General features: G+C 43.4%; 1 long non-coding RNA gene across 3 annotated transcripts; it reads left to right on the top strand.

The window, feature by feature from the left end:
- Positions 1 to 4,781: 4,781 nt before the first annotated feature.
- Positions 4,782 to 19,690, top strand: LOC138689534 (uncharacterized). 3 transcript variants are annotated; one of them, XR_011328374.1, is made up of 5 exons: positions 4,782 to 5,020; positions 5,505 to 5,666; positions 5,795 to 5,975; positions 15,280 to 15,580; positions 17,762 to 19,690. It is a non-coding gene; the product is annotated as an uncharacterized lncRNA (long non-coding RNA). The 3 variants fall into 3 exon arrangements; XR_011328373.1 differs by having other exon boundaries at positions 4,791 to 5,020; positions 15,280 to 19,690; XR_011328375.1 differs by lacking the exons at positions 15,280 to 15,580; positions 17,762 to 19,690 and adding an exon at positions 6,109 to 11,126 and having other exon boundaries at positions 4,792 to 5,020.
- The last annotated feature ends 3,474 nt before the right edge of the window (positions 19,691 to 23,164 follow it).

Raw genomic sequence — 23,164 nt, 5'->3', positions numbered from 1 at the left:
GGGACTGGCAACCTGGCCTACATGGGCCCTGACCTGCTGATTAGCTCTCTGGCCAAACACAGACACAAGTGTTTCCCATTTCCTCTAAAATTGGACTGTTTTGGCAGAAGAGATGCTCCATAGCACACAGGTGACTGGGATGATCCTGCTGAGAGGACAAAGATCTACTTCAGACCGCTGTCTCTAATCAGGAAAGATAAAGGTGAACTTATCTCCCAGGTCACCAGCATGTATCACCCGTAAGGGCACCTTTTGAAGCTTCTTTGACTCTATTTGTTAAATTTCTGCTGCTCCCAAATTGTCAATTGTTTATTTTATGGGGTTTTTTTTCCAAATCTTTTAGCTTAACATCCATCAGCCGCACAAGCTGACTTTGCTGCGTGGGGGGTCATATACATGGTTTTCTCTGATGATTAAAAAACACCTACTGCAGTACAGCACAAAAGTACAGCTTTCAGGTCCTGGGTTAAAGTTGACTTTTATTTTCAATGATTTTTTTCCTTCCTTAGGATCTACAGCTTTTATCTTCTGGAAAGAGTAACCTCGGGGAAAAAAAATCACAGTTCCCTGTCATATTTGTTACTCTAATTTCTACTAAAATTTTAGGGAAATTCACTGCATGTAAATATTGGTATATACTCTATGTGGGTTTTTTTAAGGGTATGCACAGCATCAGCCTCAAAGTAGCTTTACTGACAGAGTATAAATCAATAATAATCTCCACCTTTTCCCATTTTTTCTTTTTCAGATTGTCTTAAGGTTCATCTGCTTCATCTTCTGTCCTGGTGCACCCTGTTTCTGCCCCATCTATTGATGGCTAAATATTTATTCTTCCTGTGGCAGTCCTTCTGCCCTGGGGCATCAGGTGCAAAGGTACCGGGGGTGCCGTGGGGACCCAGCTGTGAAACACCCCGTTAGGCTTACTGATGGGACGGCGTGGGCTGACCATGACACTGAATGCAGGTATGGGAAAGAGCACGGTCCCCTTGCCCGCATGTTATCTAGAGGTGCAAAGCCACCCCTATAAGCCTTCTGGCTTTCTTCCTACTATCAAGCCAGCAGGCATTTCCCCTGTGCTGGGGTGAGCTCTGGCCGAGGAGCACTGGAGGTGGGAGCAGCCCTTTGGCCACCACCACGGGACCTGCCAGGCACCAGGTGGGATGGTGAGGATCAGAGGAAGAATACACAATTTTAAATGAGCCAGAAAAGAATGGAGTTATTCCGTATCTCATTTCCCTGTACGTTGTTTGTATTTCAGAGCTACCGCAGGATTTTACTAATGCTAGCATTGCTTAGGGAGTCATGCTCAATTCTGTTGCCTTGTGCTCATCCTTGGCTTTTTGGAAATGCTTTGTACATAAATGCTTTGTTCATAATGCACTTTATAACCTGTATCTGTGCTGTGATAAATACTTCCTTCCATTTAAGTCTGGCCTGGGCCTCAGCCATGTGGATTCTTTTATGTTGTGACCAGAAAGCATCCTTTTCTGAGCTTACCTCTGAGATTTCATCAGCACGACACTGTCTTTGTCGTTAACATCACTCTTTAAATATATTTAGAATTTCATTTCCTTGGTGTCCCATGTTCCCAGTGTGACATACCATCATGGAAAAAGGCAAATGCTCTGCTAAAATCTTGATGGTTTATATACCCCATTTCCCAACCTAGTTGTTCTTTATGCCATAGATGCTTTGATATACCTATTTTGTGACAATGTTCTTACCCTCATATGCCTACAAATCAGGTACTTTTCCATTAGTATGATTCCTAACACTGAAATGGGATGTGGCTCACGCAGCTTATTTTTTACAGATTGGAATTTGAGATTTCTGTCCCCCCAAAAGGGTACAATGTTTGATGGGTAACAGAAATATGACATTCGGGTCCACAGTGTATTCAACCAATTCCTTCAGATAGTCAGGCTGTACTCCACTTGCAATCACTGTCTATCTCTTATCTAAATTTCAGGTGATCTTGCTATTATTTAATATCCATAATACTGAATTTATATATATACATACCTACCTAACTGCAAATCAGCAAGCATCATCAGCCCAAATCAAGATCCTAAACACATGCCCATAAAGGTAAAGGGGAATTTGTTTGGGGGACCCTTGATGCGAGTCCCAGTCACAACCAGAAAGAGAATAAGCCAGTCAGCTAATTCACATTTTAAGATAACTGCTGAAGAGCTCAAAGCTGCACAAGGAGTAAAACTCTCCTGTGCCAACAGAACTACAGGAAGGTGAGCTGCCTGCATGCTACCCGCATGTCTTTTGTAAGATATCAGTTTGCTGCAGGTTCCTATGACTCTGGCTGGCATCATAGCTGGCAAATGTGGGATGTTTCAGAAAGTGAGCTGAAAGGAGCAGTGTTGGGAGTGAGCCAGTTCTGCAGGACAAAACGCTGCTTCATTCCCAGCCTGATGCCCATTACCCCCCCCCCCCCACAGACCCGCTCTCATCCTCACCTCAGTCCAGACAATTGTCACTGAAAGGACTCTTACGAGGCATCCTCCTGCTTGTATAACTCTTGGTTTGTTTGTTTGCCTTCTGAAAAGGAATCCTACTGTCCCTAAATAGATTTGATTTTTTTCCAAAGCTGTAAATCCAATTATCCAGTAGCATTATCCAGCTGACAGCCATCAGAAGGGAAGCACTGAGTATAGTTTCTGAATGAGAAGCAGAAGTAGATTTACTATTCATGCTGCAGTATTTTTTCCTCAGATATTTGACACAGCATGGGAGGGACTTAGCTGACCATTGCATGACCTGGCCTTCCTACCTCCATGTTGCTGATTTGTCTTCTCATCTTCCTCTAACAAGCTGCTTAGTGGAAATGAAATGTGGGCTTTTTTTAAGATAGTGACATTTTTTTCATATTACCTTTCCAGATCCTACCTTTTGGTCACTTGCTGGATAGGCAGTTGGAGAAATTATACGGTCAAACATAGAAGACTGTTACTGAGATAACAGGAGAAAGCTAAGCCATGGATTTCAGACCTGCATCTGTTAACTACACTGATTTCAGTAGAATTGTCTCAAAGAAATATTCAGCTCTTGATAACTCTATTTGCTATGAAAGCCAGATTTAGGAACAACTGAGATACAATTAATCTGTACAGTAACGTAAGAACAACCATAAACCATACATTTTAGATTCAGTTTTGAAAAATTAGTATTTCTTCATACTTTTCTCTCATGACAGGGCATCTAGTCAAATGCTGTTGAAGAAAAGAGGAAACCTGGCAGAGAACAGATAAATGAGTGAAGGAGATGAAAATGGTATAAACACAATAAAGATTCATAAATACAAATCCCTACCTAGCAGACTAGGTAAAAGCTATATTTTTGATGATCCCCATCAGACATTAAATTTTATGTCCAGATTTCTCTTATAAGGTAACAGTAGAATCTCTGGTGTACATCATATTTTGGCCTCATGCTTCTTTGTGCCCTGTGTTTTTGCAGGGCCCCAGACCTTGCCCAGAGGTAGATGTAGATGTCAAAGACATCAATCAATTCCAACCTCACAATGAGTCAGCCTCACTGAGTATTTCAAGTATCACTTTTCTCATGTTGCAAGGCTCATTGATGATCCTAAGAGATTTTAAATCACCCATGGACTGTCAATAAGAACCTAGCACCTGTGTCCCTTTTTGTAAGGGGCTTCTAAATGATTCAGACCTTTCAGATAGGAGTGAGGTCTAAATATCTTAAAAAATCTGTGCCATTTCTGCTTGTGTCCAGATCTTCCCCAATAGCAAGATGGAGAGCACCAGATACACAGTCTCATCTCCTTCCCTTCAGGAGACTGAAGCAGGCCTGAGATGGGAGTCTTACTCTCCATTTTCATATCATGCAAAACAGTCTAGCCTGGGGCTTCTACTTTTATGGATATTTTTTTTCACTAGGAGTCAGATTAGAGAAAATAAAAGCAGCCTCTTTTTGAAAAGGGATAACTGGAAAATGTAAGCAAAAACATTTCTGTAATTTTCTTCCTATGTACCATTTTAGCTAGAATATAAAGCAAAAAATTCTGATGGAGGAAAAAAACAACAAATCTCAGCTCATCTGTTTTTGTAACCTGTGCACAGACAGCATTTAGTATTCAGACCCTCCCAGAAACCCTTACAGCACTTTCCTCTCGTTCAACTTAGCTCCTGCTTAATTTTTTTTTGGCTTAAAACAAAACAAATTGACAAATAACACCCCTTCACCCTTGTAGACAAGCCAACTGCCAAAATAACTATTTTCCCTCCTGTAGACAAGCCTAGCAGCTTGCAGACTTAACTTAGTGGCCACCAAGCAGTGACGCTGGTTGGTGAGGTGACGGGAGCAGCCATAAAGGCAGCCTGGTTAGAAGGGGAAAATTAGTTAACAGAAGAAAATATCTGCTGGAAAAATACTGACAGAGGAAATGCCTGCCAGCCTGGGAATGGTGAGCCTGGGAACCAGGTCTGTGAACCAGAAGCATCCTTGAGAAGTACACAGCTGGCATCTTTGAAGTACAGCTGGGTACCTAGAAACCGGAGACATCCAGAGATACCATCGATAACTGCAAAAACAAGGAACTGTAACAGCAACTTATCATCTGAAAAGGTGAAAAACAGTCTGGAAAAAGGAGGAAAACATCCTGAGAAAGTATGATTTGGTAGCTGCCCTTGGCTCTTCTAACTGCATGAAGAGGAAAACAGTCTGGGAAAATAAAAATTGGTCTGAAAGAACAGAAAACATCATCATCTATTGGCTGTCCTAGGTGAAAAACAGAAATTAACAGCATCTATTGGCTGTTCAAAGTGGTGGTGTCCTATGCCCTCTTATGTCTCTGTGATATAAAAATGACTTTTTTTTAAATCCAAAATGGAGCTGCTCTCTCTCTCTGAGAACTTTCTGTGCTGCACATACTTTTCATTCCCTAAACAGGTTGAATTCTCCACACGAATGTTCTATGAAATCTTGGACCCTGACTGGGGATGCCTGGCTGACTCCAGCCTCCGTGATGCAGAGCATCTCTGAAGTGAGACTCTCGCTGTTAACGTTACTGGTGCCCTTTGGGCCCCCTGCCGGGGTCAGTTTGGTTTGTCCTCCCACTTTTGGGATGGTTTGGCCCCTTCTGAGATCTGTCTAATTTGCTTAATACTGATATTATATATTCATACAAGTAATCTATCATAACTATATCTGTATTGTTGATAAGTTGCTTCACTCATGATAGTTTTGTAGTAACCTGTGATAGTATATACCTACTTGGTTGTTGCTGTAATACTATTGATTGTTGCTCTACTACTATTGATTGTTGCTCTACTATTGATTGTTACTATGATTGATTGCTGCCATACTATTAATTGCTAATAGTAATTTGTAAATAGCTTGAGATGTTTATATTCCCTTTATTAATCATAGGTATACTTGCTAGTGGTGATTGTTGTGGTATTTGTGGTCATCTGTAACAAAGCAGAGAAATTTAGAGGATAAAGCCTCCATGTTCTTGTGTATTACAGAATCCTACAAACCCACAGTTGTGATCTCTACACACACACAGGCTGGGGAGCCCTTTAGGTTGTGACATAAGGAGGACAAAAGGCAATTTCCCCAAAGATCTCTGAGCCAGACGAGTGGAAGCACTTGCGGCATTGGTGGTGCCACCGCACCATGGCCAAGAGGTGAGCTGAGAAGCAAACATGGAAAGCGGGAGCACACACAATGGGAGCAACTATAAGCAAATTAAAATCATTCAAAATCTGCAGTATTTCTGCATTCGTGATATACCTAAGCTTGTTTAATTTTACAGGAAAAGCTTTGGGAAATGGTAATGTGAAGAAGCTGGGACTGGGAAAATTGGTGAGTGCTGCTGGGAAAAGATGGCTGGACTTAGTGGTCTACTCTGCTACATTTGTGCATTTCATGAAAGGAAAAACCAAGGATCTTCACTTGGATTTAACTCTCCTTTTGCTCCTCTTACACCACTTCAGGTACAAAAACAATTTATTTACAATGTCAATTTTCTTGTAGTTCTCAAACTCAGTTTTATTGCTTGTCTAGTAGTTGTTTATATAGGCGGTTGCTAGGGAATAGAAAATTAATTGTCTGTCTTTCACATCTCAGCATGTGTAAAATCAAAAGTCTGCTACCTTGCTGCTGTCTTTGAAGGTCTATAGCAAAGGCAAGCATGGGAAATAGAGAGAATGAGCTTTAGGGCATCCGAGCAAGAGCATTGTTATGGGCTGATGGAGATAAGATGATTCTTTCACTGTCCTCCTCCTCCCAGCAAAGCTAAAAAAAAGGTTTTAACTAGAGCTGCTTGGAAAGGGGCTTTGTTTTTCCTAAATACACTTTTTATCTTTTTAAAGAAAAATCTGAACCTGAAACTTTGACATTTGCCTGTACCACAGCTGCCCATATGGCTCAAAGGTGTTGCTGTGGAGGGGTTCTCTGCTGTTTGCTCCTGGGGCCAGGCTCTTCCCCCACACATTCTCTCTCCTTTGCAGAGATGCCAGAGCAGCACGCTTGCCACCGTGCATTTCAGGAGATATCATCATCCGGAGGCTTGGTGAGGAGAGCAGGGGTGTGAGACAGCCAAACAGTGACTCCCACAATCCATTGGCAACAGTGCCAAATAAATTTTTTCCACTCATCTGGCCAAAATGTTTTGGCTTTTACTGTTCAGTCTTTAGAGGGAAGAGAAAAAAATATAAATTTTCCATCAAAAGCAAGTGTTGTGTTGTGAAAAGAAAACTCAAAATTTAACTTCAGAAGAGTCTCAACAGAGATTTTCTAACCAGTGGTCTAGTAGAATGGAGGGTGCAGAGACGGATGCTCGCACGAGCAGCATCCGATGCCCTCCTGCCCTGGCAGCTAAGGGAGGGTGCACTGGAGGTCCCTGGAAGTCCCCCCAGCTCCACAACGTAATTCATGGGGTCCCGGCCCCTTTTGCTTTGGAGACCGTGCAGCTCACAGGGCCCTGCTTGCTGAAGGGCCTCTGCAAAGAAATGAAAGGACCCCTCTTAGTGCCTGAGAGCTGGAGAGCTAAGGAGGACACTGCTGGTCAGGGTTTTCTTCCTGAAAACTGAAATGTTGGAATTCAAACAATTTATTCTCATCTTTCCCATGTGTTTTCTTTCTTTATGTGGTTCCCATTCAGCAGCAATATTCTGCTTGTTGCAATTTATGGATAAACTTGCCCTCGCTAAGAAGGAAACTTCTGCAGCAGTGATAAATGCCCATGTTGGTCGCTTTATTGCTTTTCCAGTGTGCACCGCTTGCAAAAACTGTGGCTGCTCAGCATTTTTTTTTCCACTTTAATATCTGCAAGATCTTGGTCTTGTCTTCTCTCTTTCATGTGCATTAACTTGAGAAATAAGCAGGCACTGTTTCTTAAATCCAGATAAAAAGGATACATAATAATTACCAGCTGTGTGGCTTCCTGGGGTGGTCCCCCCCACCATTCTCCCCTAATCTAATAAAACTGTGAGCAAGATCTGATTATGACTATCAGCTGGTCACCATATTTGTTCATAATGGCCAATAAAACCCCAATAAAAAGAAAAACCTGTGATTTTTTTGTCTTTGTTGAGTATGTGGAGGTAACTCATGAGGTGCATGTGTATACAAGGCCCCTCGGTACCCACCTCTGTGCCCAAGCAACCGTCCAGGTTCCTCTTGCGCACTCACACTGCAAAATCTCAGCATTTAATCTCCTTCAGAGACAATTTTTAGTGGCTAAACAGCCTCTCCTCACGGTCCTTCCCCAGGCAGGTTTTAAAAACTCCTTCTCAAAGCAATACTTCAACTCTCTTTCTTAAGTGTTTTTTTAAAGGAAGATTGAGCTTCTTCTGGAATTTTCCTAGGTATCACGTAAAATATAATTTCCTTGACTTTTTTTTTTCTGAATTCTGAAACTTATTAAACAACAATAATTAGAAAAAGAAAACAGTATCTAATGTGGTACCGCATAGTGTGCATTCAAGCTGAAAAGGAAATAATTTATCACAAAGAAATTCTGCAAAGGAAAGTACTCCTAAGAAACCATTTTTGTGCTAGAGGAACATTAAACAACTCTAAAAAGATTAAAAACAGCATATGGTATTTCTCCCTCGCCCTGCCCCCTCCCCAAATACTAGGACAACCAAACACGTAATTCAGCTTTTTATGATCTGGCATCAGTGGGTGCCAGTTATCATTGTTCAGTTGCCATCACACAGCTCCTTAACAGATTGCAGTATAGCTACAACTAATTAGGAGGAGAGCTCGCTGCTGGCACTGCCGTCCAAGGTCTCCAGTTCTCCCGGGGAGTGTGTGGTCAATCCCCAACAGGGAACACTTGGCTGGCGAAGGCCAGCAGGCTCTCCAGGATCCTTAACCCAGATTTTTCCAGAGATCGGTTGTGTTTAGCACCATGTAATGACCAAACCTCAGCATCGAGAAGGGTGTGGGACAAGCCTTTGAGTACAGGAGGCAGCTGCAAGTGGAGAGCTTAACAAAATACAAGAGCTCACTAAGTATGTTAGCTGTCACCTAAATGCACAGCTAAGACAGAAAAGTTCAAGTATCTCGCTGGAGCTACCACCCTGAAGCCACCCCGCTCCTTCCTGGGGTAATTCAGCAGCTCTCAACATGAGATCTATAGGTCTTGAGCAGGACCCGACACAGCACCAGCATAACCTGCAGCTTCCATGCTGCTGAACCTCCATCTCCTGTCTATCCGATAAACCTCATTATAGGAAGCTAAAAATAGAATAACATTATTTCTCCATTTTCTTGGCCCAGAGAGGGGGAGGGCTGTGCTGGGGAATGGCAGAAGGAGTCCTGTGTACGTGTCTGCAAAGCCAAGGAGGTATGTCCTCCAAGATTGTTTTTTATTAAGCTGCTTCTCAGTGTCAAAGCTGGTGAACTCTACTTTAATCCCAGGAAAGGCTTTTAGCTCCTGCTGAATTATATTATCAGGGAAAGTATATCTTTTACAGACTACAAATGATTTAAACATTTGTGTATGGTGAAGCTAAAGAACTAAAGTAAATTGTCAGAGTATGCAGATCATATCCTCCCTTATAGGGCTGATCTTAAAGTGGAGAAGCCTTATGCAGTTGCAATGACTTTTTATTTAATAAATCCCTCTGTTTATGTGCATAGACAACAGGAAATGCTGAATACATGGAATATTTCAATTAGAAAAAAGAAGTTTCCCTTCACTGTTGGTTCTTCTATTATACCTTTCTTCCTCATTCATGCTGAATGAAGAGTTAAGTTCTCCATCATACTTTTAATACCAGTGACAGATTTAAAAGGGAAAATACCTGAAATACAGCCACAATCCAAATGATGTGCAAATGAGGTACAGTGTTTTCCCTACAAGTAAATCATTAGCTGCTACATATTATACTTTCACTAATTTGGCCTTATACTTCTGTGTTAGTCTATTCACGTATCTTTTTCAAAATCCCTGCAAAGCAGGAAAAGACTATTATGCTTGCAGATCCCAGTTCGAGGAGTGAAAGAGGATTAACTCAACTAAAGCTATACAGTGAGTCAAACCGGCATTAGAAAGAAGATCCAAGAACCGACACCTATAATCCACTGTTCCTACAGTCTTTTTCCCCCCTCAATTCAGGGGATCTTTTCGTTCTTGTATTTTCCATTCAGAGGACTATTTTTTTGCAGTGCTACTTTCATATTTTTCAGGAAACTTGAGCCAAATTGCAGACAATTCCAGAAAAAAGTAACACATATAGAAGTCAAACTAGAAAACATGAAAGGGGTCCTCTTTTTCCAGGTGCATAAATCTTTATGGAGCTTCTTAGCCTGACACTACCATCTTTTACTGGCAAATGTTTGAAGTTAAAGACAAGGAAAAAAAGCACTATAAATCATAGAAGGATATAACAGGATTATTCACTGTAATATTGGAGATGTTTCTGGCAAAACATACTTTATAATGTACTTTCTAATGGTTGTTGTATTCTTAAAATTAAATAAAATAGCATAACTAAATTACATTCATTTTGCGATGAGGAAAATGGTAGCAGAATTAAAAAAAGAGAAATACCATCTAAGTTCCAAGGTGATTACTTACAAGTCTCCTAATACTCATCATTTTGAAAATGCTTATGATTTTCAAATCTGGTGACAGTGGGGTTTTTTTACAAGAGACTTTGAGGCTTCTGCTGTTGTTTTTCTGGGTGCTACAGCCCAGGCTGGCACCACCATGGGGCAGATGAAATGGCGTGGGAGAGGCTGGACAAGTGCAGCCCAAGGTTACAGAAGAGCATAAAGGGAAACGTAGCGTCTTTCATAAGTAGTACGGAGTTTTGAAAGTCTTACAGAATATTAACTATTTCCTTTAAAATTATTTTAAATTACTTGGGGTTTATGACATAGCTTGTCAGTCTGGCCAGCTGCGACCCAGGGTGGCCAGGCACGTGTGGCCGTGATGGCTGAGGTCCGGCTGGGGTCCACAGGTCGGGGCAGGGCAGACGTCGCCCCTTTGGCCTCCCTTTTCACCCACGGCTGTTCCTGCGGGAAGAGAAAAAGTTTCTCCATCACAGAGACGCAGGAGCCAGAGGGGGAAGGAAGCCACAAACACCACTGCAGCTGCAGCTCCCCTGGGCTCGGGACACCAGAGGAGACCCAGATGGGTTTTGGGACCTGCCTGCAGTGAAACGACAGGGAGCATCCCAGGAGAGGAGGGATGTAGCCCCTGGCCTTCACCACAAAGGCTGCACCTTTACACCACGGTGCCAGCCTGACCGCCACCGGCTGAGCTGCACCGGGAGGTGGTGGCACCTACCCCCCCACTTCCCCTGACTCCCCGCTGCCTCGTAATTGTGGTAATCAAACATACAAGCATCACCCATGAAATGCCACTTTGGAATGACCTTTGTGCCTCTGGAGGTTTTACATACACCCTGTGACTTCTATGGGCACAGGTAGCTATTGAGCATGGAGGCAAATGTAGAGATTAATTACTCAGATTTGCTGTTATGTAGAGTTCCTTTAATATTCTTTTTTTTTTAACCTTAAGATTCTTTTTTTCATATCAAACACTGCATCCTTTCAATCAAAACACTAACAAGCTTTTTCGAGTGGCTCACTGGTTTGCAAAGCTGCTGCACCTACCTTCCTGGACTCAAGCTGTGCTCTGGATTCTTTGTGAAAGGACAGCTTCTGTATTGAAGCAGAAGCCAAATATAGAGAGAGCTCAAGTACTATATAGTTTTTTAATATGACTGTCAGAATAGCAACTTTTAACATTAGCATATTTTTAACAAAATGCTATGATTCAGAAGCAAAATTTCTTGTCCTCCTGTCTTAGACAGGCTGAGAGTTCAGGTTGGGGTGGGCATCTGGGTAGACAATGAAAGAATTTAGGATTCTGCAAATTGGATTTTTTGACAAAAAGACAACTTTACAACCCTTATTCACAGGGCCAGAAAACCCATTTCATCCCAGCTATCCTTTGCGGACCTTGGCTAATGTGGGGTGGGGGGTGGCAGCACCCAGAGGAAGGCAAGGTACCACTGATGTATCATATGTATCAGCTACTGTCAGAGAAAATTGGTGTGTTAGATGACCTGGAGACAGCACAGAGAGCCATGGCTATGAACCTGAGATCTACAATATTATCTAATTATTTTTTCACAGAATCTGGAGGAGGGACATTCAGTCCTTTTGCCGGGACGTTATAAACACCTCCTTTTTAAGTGCAGTATGAAAGCACTCAGCAGCACACACCTCTAAGCAACACCTGAAACCTCCTCATCACAGCCCTCTGTGATACGGGATGAAAGCATAGCTGGCTCTAACTGCATTTTTAAAAACGTGGTTAGGAAAATGAATTGTGCAAATTCCTTGCCAAGTGATTAATATTAAAGAGGAGAAATCTCGATTACTAGTCAAAAGGGAAGCATGTTCTTAATAAGAGAACATTTGGGCCAAAACAAAATGTCAAACATTTTCTGATCAGCTGCATCCTCAGCTTGACGTGCCTCCTACTCTCTCACAAGATCAGCGTCACCTACTGAGCTCCAGAGTGAAGTCAGGCCTACAGCTTGATGGCTTTTTCAAAGGGTGCTGGAGCCATCGGGGAGTTACGGCGCAGCGGTGGGAACAGCCAGCCCACGTGGAGAGCGTAGGCACAGCGGGGAGGCGGGAGCCCGAATTTCGGAGGGACCTGAGGGGTGATGCAGCTTTTGGGGTGCATGACGAGACTAGCGACTTTGGAAGAAAAACAAAAGTTGGCGAATACAAGTGAAATGAATCCTCACAGGCAACGTACAAGACTCTTTTTCAATAGGTTTACTCCCCAGGGCCAAAGGTGTTCGTTTCCACACCAGGGATGGTTATCAAGGGTCACAAGCCTACAGCACCTGGGGGTTTCACTAGCACCCCTCTGTGCCCAAGGTATCTGGCTCCCTTGAAGCTGTACCGTAAGGCTTTATGACCAGTAGGAAAGGCCACGCTGAAAAACAAATGTTAGGCCAAATGAGGCATCTGCATTGACCTATATATTTACAAACTACATGTACAACCTCTGCAACTAACAGCATACAGGTATATGACAAGGATTTGAAAAACTATCAGAGAGGTTTTCTTTAAAATATAACCTTCATCTGCATAAAGTGTTGTTGCTGAAGAACTGAGAAGCGCAAGGAAGTGGTAGCCTGAAAAAAGATTTCTGATAGCTCCAAGCAACAGAAAAGTGAGGCTTATGAAAACAACTGTTTCATAATCAAAATTACAGTAAGTGATAAGGCAGTGTATTCTCTAGTGTGGAAACTGAGAAGCTGTTTTCATACAAAGATACTTGGCTTATTAAGTTAACTGAGAAGGTCACAGTGAAGCAGGGTGATGTTCCCAAGAAAGAAAACCCCAACAGTTTTCCCAACAGCGAGGAGGCACCTAGATGCTGTTACAACTACATATTAGATTAGCTGCAATTATTTCATTGTAACTGTGTGTTCTCCCTGGCCTTTTCTCTCTCTTGTTTTCAATTCAGATGCTAAACTGCAAAAAGCAGCAGCAGTATTCTGGTCGTTTTTACGGTCCACTGCAGGGAGAGAAAAGGACCTACGCCCGGGGGTCTGGGACATGGGATCCAGGTCACCCTGGGTCAGCTCTTCAAAGGCAAAGGTGGAAAGGTGCTTCTGCAGGACCTTATCTCCCCATGCCTTGTTGGGTGTCTTTGCTGATCTACAGTGGGCACCTCACCTTCAGCCTAGCACAGACAGAAAGAGTTCACTGAGCTGCTAAAATGAAGGAAGGGTCTTGCTAAGCCCCTGCAGCCCCTCTTACCTTCACCCCATGGATCTGAATTCTTCAGTGCTTCCTCCTACGTTTCAGAAGAGAAAAACCCAAACCACAAGCTCGCGACTATTTGGATCTCAAATTTGATTCAGACTTATCTCCTTTTACCAACATCTGTTTTAATCTTTAATGAGGCAAACTGTACCTTAGTGTGCGATTTGGAAGAGAACCAAGAAAAACAGGGTTTTGATTTTCAGTTCATTTAAACACCAGACAGTCAAGAAACATCATCCTTCCAGCTAATTGAAGTCAGACTGCAGGTTGCTGCTAATCTGGGGCTAGGAGTTGCATGCTGCATTGTGGCCCTGTGTCGCCAATATGCACACGCGCAGAACAGCAGCCACACTGAAATGGAGGGTCACGAGCAAAACAGATAAGAACACCACAGTAAAACAAACAGGAAAAGAAAAATCACTGAGGTACTGGTGCCAGAATACCACTAATGGAAACTTTCTCTAGCCAAAGCCTTAAGCATCTTACAAATCACTTTTTGATGTCAAATTCCAATATGAAGAGCCTGGAGCTGTTGGACTCTGTGTTCGAATGGAAGGGCACATCTCCACGCTGCTGCAGGAGTGGCTTTGATTAATTCTAGCAGCACCTGAGCTACCTGTACATGGGCTGCCGTGGAGACCAGCAGCGGACCTTCTACAGCAACAAGAAACTTCATGTGACTTTATTTACCTGTCCAAAACCCGAAGCGACTACTGTGTAAATACATCCCAAGCTCAGACAGTTAGGGTGACATACTCTCCTCTTTCTAACTGCCTTCAGTTGTGTTAAACACATTAGGCTCTGATTTTAAAAAAATCATGGTTTTATTTCCTGCTCAGAGGTTGCCACAGTACTGTGACAATCAAAAGAAATAAGATGTTTCAGTATGATAATTAATACAATGAGGCTGGTGAATTGATCACGATTGCTGTAAATGTCATTCCTTGGGCCCACAGTTTGTTCTCACCTTGGTTTTACCTTTTTTTCTTTTTTTTTTTAAATGCTGATATCAGCACCCTTGGTAAGTGTAAACTGAAAAGTTACCACTGTTTAGAATCACCCTGGTTTGCAAGTCAAATAGCTGTCGTAGAGCTGACAAGTCCCTGGGGAACCTTTAACACCAGAAGGATAATTTTAAATTGGAATCTGAGATGACTATGGCCTGGCTGAAGATGAAACAGGGTGGAACCAATATCATCTTATATTTAGAAAAAGAAAATATCTGACCATAATATTCAGGGCTCACTAATATATATGTGGCAGGAATCTATTAAAAAGTATGAAAGAGAATCTGGATTTGTCTGAATGGACAGATGAAGACATTAGCTGTGCGTTCAAGGAGAAGCAAACCAAGACAGAGATGAAGCATTAATAATGTTTGTGTTGTAGTGAAAGGTAAATATTCTGGAGCAGGAGTTGGCAGGGGGGTCAGGGAAGGCTGCTCAGGGCCAGGGGTCCTTCTAGACTGTCCCACTTTTCTTAGCTGTGCTACTTGGAAGGTACTGTTTAGCTTACAGACAAGTTCACCTCAGTCTGAAAGCACAAAGGACACTGTAATTCTATGAACAGTACTCTTTGCTTCTATTCTTTCTTTCTTTCTTTCTTTCTTTCTTTCTTTCTTTCCTTCTGGCCACAGTTGCTGCTGCCTCCATTTCCTCTTTGGGCTATTGCTGGCATTAATCTCTCCAGGGAGTTCTACTCCAGAGCACAAACCTACCGACTGCTGCCTTGATGGCAACGTGACAGACATTTGAAGAAATATATAGACATGTAGATGTAAAATGATAGGATTTTACAAGTATATTTTACTCACTTAAATCATTTTTAGCCCCGCTTGACCTGGTATGCCTGGCCACTAACACCAGATTAATCGCTTTTCAATTCCCCGGGACAGAAAGGCCAAGAATCATTTAATTGTAATGGTCTCTTTAAATACGATATATATTATGTTTTACAAGAAACAGTATCTATGGTCTTCCACAGAAACAAAACCACAAACAAACCCATGCATTGCATGAGAGTATTGCCAGAAAGAAGGTTGCAGCAGTTACGATGTCCTTGGCCCAGCGAAGGAAGGCTGTCAGAGGAATGAGGTGGTGTCTCCAGCTCCAGCCGCTGCTGCTTTCCAGCCTCTGCTCTCCCCCTAAGGACGAGAAGTGGGGTGGGAGGACGAATGCTCCTCATGCCTCGCCTGGGAGCCATGTGGAGAGTTTCTGGTGGGAAGCTGGTTGGCAGCAAGGAAAGTTTATGGATCGAGTGTGTGAGCCAGCAGAGAAGACGCTGGGTAAGTCTAAAAATGTCCGGGCAAAATATGCAGGCCAAAGTACATATATGCAGAAGAGAGAATGCAGGGCAGCGGGTGGATAAACAGTAGAAGAATGAAGTAGCTGCATAAACATGACTGGAAAACTTCAGACTGGTACAGAGAGGGCTGTGAGGCCACTTAGATACTTGAAGGCTTCTATTCGTGTACCGGGGCCTCAGCTCCCTTTACTGTCACTGAGATCTGGGGAGCAGTTCAACAGGTCACTGATGGGCGACGGAAATTTCCTTGTAATCTTCCAGAAAGGCAAGGGTCACATCTGCCGGCCTCTTACCAATGTCTGGGCTACCCTAAGGCTTTTCAAACGGCTTGAGACGCCTGGTACAGGCAACTGATTTTAATCAGCAGAGCGGTGGAACATAAGGCATGGTTCAGGTTGCCTTTGGTATGCAGCTGGGGCTCAGTCAAGTTGGCTAAACGCAGGCATCGATGGTACGTGGGTTTAGGCACGATGGGATATCCCACGTGGCCTCGCGCACGTCCCACGTCCGATCTGCCAGCCCTCTGCAGCTCCTGGGTGTCTGTGGTGCCCCTGGTGTCTCAAACTATATCGGCATCTGGATTCATCCCCCATGGCTGGTTAGCTTTAGGCTCCGCTGACTGCATTGACCTGCCTTCTCTGTTACGCTCGGAGCTTAAACACCTATAGACATATAGACATTCAACTTCAGGTGTCTCATTCTGGAACTGAACAGCATCCCAAGTGTTTACCAAATCAGATGCATATGCTGAAGACTCCTTAGAGCTACTCATAGCCACCCAAGAGAAAAGAGAGTTTTATCAACTTCTATCAACAGTTTGAGGAAGATAATGCTGGCTGGGTTGGAGAGGGTTTTGTCTTGAAACCTTTCTCGCCAGCAAGCAGCCTATGTTAAAAAAAAGAAGAAGTAACAATTGAAACTGTAACAGACCCTATGGCTCTCTTCTCCCCGAGACATCAGAGGGTTTATTTCAAGTATTTGTCAAAGAAGTCTAGCACAGGCGAAATATCGTTTTAAAAAAAAAAATAGTAGTCATTATTGCTTTTATTATTTGAGGAGCTGTCTGGAAAATTTCACCAAATTAAACTGGAAACTAAATAGTACAGGAATTTTCAGTGCATTTTCTCAGTTCTTGGAGTGGTTCTAATTATTCCTTCAGAGACAGCTCCTAGGGACCAAAATCTATTGCCTGTGTACAAAATCAGGCAAACACAGACCCAATCCCTAAAAATTTACAACCTGACTAAAATCCTAATCCAGAAAACCATTTACTCGCTTGCTTTACAGTAAGTGTTTAAATAGCTAGAGGCTCTTAAAATCATGCTTCAACAGATGAGCTGTGTGAATATAAAATATGCTTGTCGCTTTCTGTTTTTTTGCCAGAATTTCCATAACTTGTATAGACACAGAGCTTGGGAACACAAGAGCTGAAATTCTAAGCAGTCTTTTTATACATACACACATATATACTCTGTCTCTGTGTGTGTGCATGTGTAGTATACGTATAGATCTGTGTATAAATATGTATATATGTACGTATGTATAACTAATTACAAAGCTCGCACAAATGCTGGGAATCTTAGTCACTGCTGTGAACTGGAAAGGTCACTCGAGCTGTATGAATTCAGAGAATTTGCTCTGGGGAGAGAGTCTGGAAGCGTCAGCCCATATAGCTGTCCAAGTATGGGAAAATAATTCTGGAATTTTTTTTTTTAATATGGATGAGCCTGAACAGCAAACCATAGAGCCAAACCATTCCAAATGTAGCAGAGCTTGAAACTGAGTTATAAATTGATTTCCTCATAGAGAAACAGTCATCTGTCTTCTAGAAGGGCAGTCAGGAAGGTCCAGTCATAATACTGGGTAGGAGCCATCTCAGTTTTTCACCCCCAATAAGGTCATTCATTAAAATAGCTGCCAGCACTATGCTCCATGCTTCTCTTTTGCATTGCTCTTACTGACTCAGAAGGCTACAGGGGTCAACTGAGTGGACCACTAGCTGTTTGAACTCTCATCTGGACCACCCTTCATCCATCTCTCCCATGTCAACACGTGCATGAGTTTTCCTCCATGTTTGATGACTCTTTCAGGTCCTCAGTGAAATTTAGACCAGTTTCACAGGACTGCAGATCAAATCACAGGTCTCTGCCTTTTGTGTCAGGGACTCTTGGCTACGTTTGACCCAAGTGATGACGTTTGTAGGATACGTTAGTGAGCCGTGATCCTCCGCTCACCCATCCCTACCCAACACCAGCTGTACGGCCGCAGGGGGAGGAGAGAGAAGGGAAATATACTGTCACTTTGGGAAGGGGATTGCAGATGTAGGAAAATCGCCTCAATGGTCTGAGGGAGCGCAGGAGGAGAAGCAATGAGGGCAGTGCTCTGTGGAGACACCCTGCCCCGTAACAACGGCAGCTGAAGCCCATTAGCACAGACTGATGTTGGAAGGGGTACTCAGCCTGCAGTTTAACTTTACTTGACATTTAATGCCCCAGGGCTGTTACCTGCTGACAAATAACCAGGGTAGTTGTAACATGTGCTTACTTACAAGGCACTGAATACAATAGGGTAAACTCCTTTAAGGAATCTTTGTTCTATTTTCTTCCTGTATTCCGTTTCCAGTTCCTCAAGATGCAGTGGTTGCCCTTGGCAACATTCTCCGGATTTTTCCCAAAATTTACGAAGACAAAATGGCACATTTGAGGACAAGCCAGTTTGGTCATTAAATAAACATTCCCCTTCCATTCAGTGCCAGCATCAGAGCCACAGAAAGTCTTTTGCCTGGGTAGTTTCCTGAGATTACTGTCATTTATTATCAAAGCTACTGGGTCTTGCAGCAGAAACCTGACAAGCCCCACTCCCATAGTACAACCCATCTCTTAGCACATCCTGGGACATGTACAGTCCTGCTACTCAGTGAAGAAGAAATTCTTCATCAAAATACTTGATGAAATGATCCTCTTTGAAGTTCAAAGTTACCTGTTTAAAGAAAAAAAAAATCCACAAAAATATTCTTAATTATTTTTTTTTAATTCCAGGCTAGTTTGAAATCTATTACCACAGACATCAAAAAAAAAGATTTTAAATGGATAGCAGCTCTATAGCTGCCTTCACAGAAATTTTTATCTAACATTCTTGAGTGGATGACCCACGATTGCATAATATTTTTTATGGCCCACAAGTAGCCTAACAAAAATAGGAAACTGAGATAGGCACAAAACTTCACAATGAGAAAAAATAGTGAGAAAGATGAAGAAAAAAAATTCAATAATTATTCTAAATAAATCCTTAACTCCATCTGCACAGTATTTAATTATAGCAAAGAGAGAAAATCAAACCCTTCAGACACCAATATTTTCAGGCAATTGACGTATCTTGGCACTAGCAGAGCCACATTACAATGAAATAAAGTACCTAAGTCTGTAAAACCTTGGCTGTAAACTCAGATTTTCCGAAGGATGGATAGATAAAGGAGAAAACAAATATGATTTGCTTACAGGCTGAACTGCACATTAGGCAGGGCTATATGCAAACTATGGCACAGAGGTCAGAAAATCTATCACTGAAATGTAAGCTGCTGAAGAAAAAACTCAGTTGAGGAAAGCAATGTGGTAGAGAAGAAGCTATTTGGACCAAGAATCTGTCAATTCAAGTTAACAAGGGGTTAACTCCTGCTTTAAGTAATTTTTTAAAAGAAATTTTACAAACAGTGCTGGCTTGAAAAAAGGCACATATTCACAGTGCCAGTAACAGGCATTTGTACTTGTCAAGAAGGAAATGGAAACTTTCTTAATAAAAGATATATAGCAGTGGGCTAATGTTCGGATTTTGACCTTGCTGTGTTAGGATTAAAGCGTCTTGTTGTGGCATGTTGTATTAGGTTTGCATGGCAAAGTTTTGGTAGTGGGGAGGGCTACAGGGGTGGCTTCTGTGAGAAGCTGCTGGAAGCTTCCCCCATGTCCGACAGAGCCAATGCCAGCCGGCTCCAAGACGGACCCACCACTGGCCAAGGCCAAGCCCATCAGTGATGGTGGTAGTGCCTCTGGGAGAACAGATTTAAGAAGGAGAAAAAAAAAAACCCACAATGGCAACTGCAGCTGTAGAGAGAAGCTGTGAGAGCCCCAGCCCTGCAGATCCCCAGGTCAGTGCAGAAGGAGGGCAGGAGGTGCTCCAGGTGCCGGAGCATAGATTCCCCTGCAGCCCGTGGTGATGAAGACCATGGTGAGGCAGGCTGTCCCCCAGGGAGGTCCAAGGGGGAGCAGATCTCCACCTGCAGCCTGGGGAGAGAGGACCCCACGCCGGAGCAGGTGGGTGCCCGAAGGAGGCTGTGACCCCATGGGAAGCCCGCGCTGGAGCAGGCTCCTGATGGGACCTGTGGCCCTGTGGAGAGAGGAGCCCACACTGGAGCAGGTTTTCTGGCAGGACTTGTGACCCCGTGGGGGACCCACACTGGAGCAGTCTGTGCCTGAAGGACTGCAGCCCGGGGAAGGGACCCACGCTGGAGCAGTTCATGAAGAACTGCAGCCCGTGGGAAGGACTCACGTTGGAGAAGTTCATGGAGGACTGTCTACCGTGGGAGGGACCCCACGCTGGAGCAGGGGAAGAGCGAGGAGTCCTCCCCCTGAGGAGGAAGGAGTGGCAGAGACAACATGTGATGAACTGACCCCAACCCCCATTCCCCGTCCCCCTGCACCACTGGAGGTAGAGAATTCAGGAGTGAACCTGTGCCCGGGAAGAAGGGAGGGGTGGGGGCAAAGATGTTTTAAGATTTGGTTTTATTTCCCATTATCCTACTCTGATTTGATTGGTAATAAATTAAACTAATTCCCCCAAGTCGAGTCTGTTTTGCCCATGAGGGTACTTGGTGAGCAATATCTCCCAGTCCTCACATCGAGCCACGAGCCTTTCCTTGTATTTTTTTCTCTCCCCTGTCCAGTTGTGAAGGAGGAGTGATAAAGCTGCTTTGGCGGGACCCTGATGTCTAGCCAAGGTCAACCCACCACACATGGTCAGCATTTAGTTCTTGCTGGTGGTACAGTATGTCTTCACTCTCTTGATTTTGCACTTTATTATCATTTTTAACCCTTTTATTTACAAAGGATCTGAGTGTTTTTGCAGGAGAGCAGGCAAGGGTGAATTTGCAAGACAGCTCAGCTTGCCAGAGCCTTTACCAACTTGCCTGCTCTGTGCTTGACCAACCAGAGAGGGATTAAATAAGAATCCATAAATAATTCTGGCCCTAATTTCTTAATATTTCAGATGGAAATTGATAAATAGAATTAGTTAACTACCAAACAGCTGTCAATTAACTAGATATAGTTAAATGAATACTCTAAATTTTACTACAAAGAAAGACTATTTTTTCAGCCCCATACCCAAACCACTTAAATTCCATATTCCCAGTTTCAAGCTGACAAAGAAGCAAAAGGGTAAATACTATGCAAAGAAAGGCTGAACTCCAGGAAACCATCACCTAATGGGGATGTTATGACTTCTCTGGGAAGAGTGACATGGAGTATTTCCCAACCCTCAGAGAAGTCCTCCTCGCCCCAGGTGGGCTGTGTCCTGTGAGGTTTCACGGCGGTGCCCTCCACAGTGATGGACATGGCAGAGCTTGGTTGCCTTCACTGGTGTCGTAAAGAGAGTTTATACTGGTTCAGCCACCTAGCCTGGCTGTGGGTAAACCACACTGGCCCAGACTGGTGCCCAGGCTGCTTTGCTCTTTGCTGACTGACTCTCCACGCTGGTGCAGCTATGTTGTGCAGGCGTGCTTCAAACCAGGAGCTGCCCGGCCGAGGAGACGCCTTGCCTCTGCTCCCAGCAGAGCGGGCAGCGTGGCCGCAGATCCAGCTGGAAAAGCCCCTCAGTTCTCTGGTTGGGCTGGGACCCAGTGGTCTCCCACCTGCAGAACCTGCCCTGCCTCCTCCAGCGCCTGGTATGCTCACCCAGGTTAAAGTATCAGGTTCATGACAACGTTTGAACTTGAGCTGCTGACCCAAGTTAAAACTGAACAACTTGCTATTCACAGCTCTTTGAAATCAGGTTAGTGAACCTAGATTAAGAAGATACCTTTTTTCCTATACTAGTAAAGGCATACTTCCAAAGATGCGCTCTCACTTTGTCAGCTTGTTTTGATGGTGTGGTCTTGCCCAGGTTCTCATGTATTCAACACCAGCCAGTTCTCTTTCCACCCAAAAGCAAATAAGCAAGGCTATTTCTGTGCAAACTGAGTACTAAGCGTGTGTTTGTGTGAGATGTTTTAATAACAGCAGCCCTGGAATGTAAAGATAACACACCCGGCTCTATTTACAGAAGAGGCTGAGGATGTAGCATACATTTACATACCATTATTGTAATAAGGAAGAGTAACTTTCCATGCCTCTGAGTGCTTCTCTTGCTTCTAGAAGCCGTGAAGAAGGGACAGAGCAAACAGGGAGTCTGTCAGGAGAGAGGGTCTGGTGTAAAGGACATACAAACAGAAGGCAAGAAATGACCAAAAACCCAGGGGTGGCCATAAAAAAGCTTATTTAAAATTACCTCTGTAATTGTAACAGATTTTATTGTATATTGTGTTGTATATTACGTTCCTAGCGGAGATATTGTTATGAAATTAAGGCGAACACATTACGTTATTCCTGTTGATCATCCTTACGTTTATTCATACCCTGTAGGGTAATTTACTCAAATGTTAACTTCTGGAGCTTCTCACCATAAGGGAATCAGATATAAGAAAAAAAAAGCAAAATTAGTCCAGGCCTTGCAGTAGATCCCCCCGCCCGCCAGTCCAAAATAATTTAAGTTAAGCAGAAAGCAATCTCCTCTGAAAGGCTGTTCTTGCTGGAGAGGGAGATGGGCAGTGACGTGAGCTCTGATCCCCAGCTGGAAGCCGTTGGGAAGCGAGGGGAGCACGGAGCTGGTGTGAGGCAGGAGGGTTGGCTGGGGGAGCGGTTACTGGGTACTGCCAGCACGGTGGGCAGCAGCGGCAGCGGTGCCTCTGCGTGCTCGGAAGATACGTCCCTTGCAGTGAGCTGGGGCACCTTGCTCTTGTGAAAGGGTCCAATAAAACATTTTAATTATCTCCACGAATATCAGGTTGCTGTTGCTTGCTGTACACAATGTAAATCTTGTGTTTGCAAGATGACAAGTGCTCAGGGAGAAGAAAAAAAAAAAAAAACCAACATAGCAATTGGGAACACGAAAGAAGCAAAACCTAATAACCCTCCCATCAAAATAAAGTGAGTTGCTTTGCCTAGGTAAAGTGTCCTCCAGAAGGGAAGACTGATGCTTGGCTCACAACAAAATAAATAGAACATTGCAGCCTGTTTGAGTGAATAATTAACTATTCAAATTTTAAAATGGCCAAGCAGTCAACGGATGCTAAAATGGGAGCCATTCTGAATGTGCTTGGATTTGCAGACATACTGTGTTTATTTGGAGAATAGGTTCTTGCGGTCTGAAGCTAAGTTAATGACACTACCTGACTTTTTTCTTCATTTTAACTTTCCAGTTTAATTGGCAATTTGTGTAACACAGCTAAATCCTTATGAAAGCCCAACAGCAACAA

The sequence above is a fragment of the Haliaeetus albicilla genome, chromosome 17 (assembly GCF_947461875.1).
Source record: "Haliaeetus albicilla chromosome 17, bHalAlb1.1, whole genome shotgun sequence".
In the NCBI taxonomy this organism is placed as follows: Eukaryota; Metazoa; Chordata; class Aves; order Accipitriformes; family Accipitridae; genus Haliaeetus; species Haliaeetus albicilla.
Note: the sequence above shows the minus strand (reverse complement) of the source record. Positions and strands in the feature narration are given on the sequence as shown.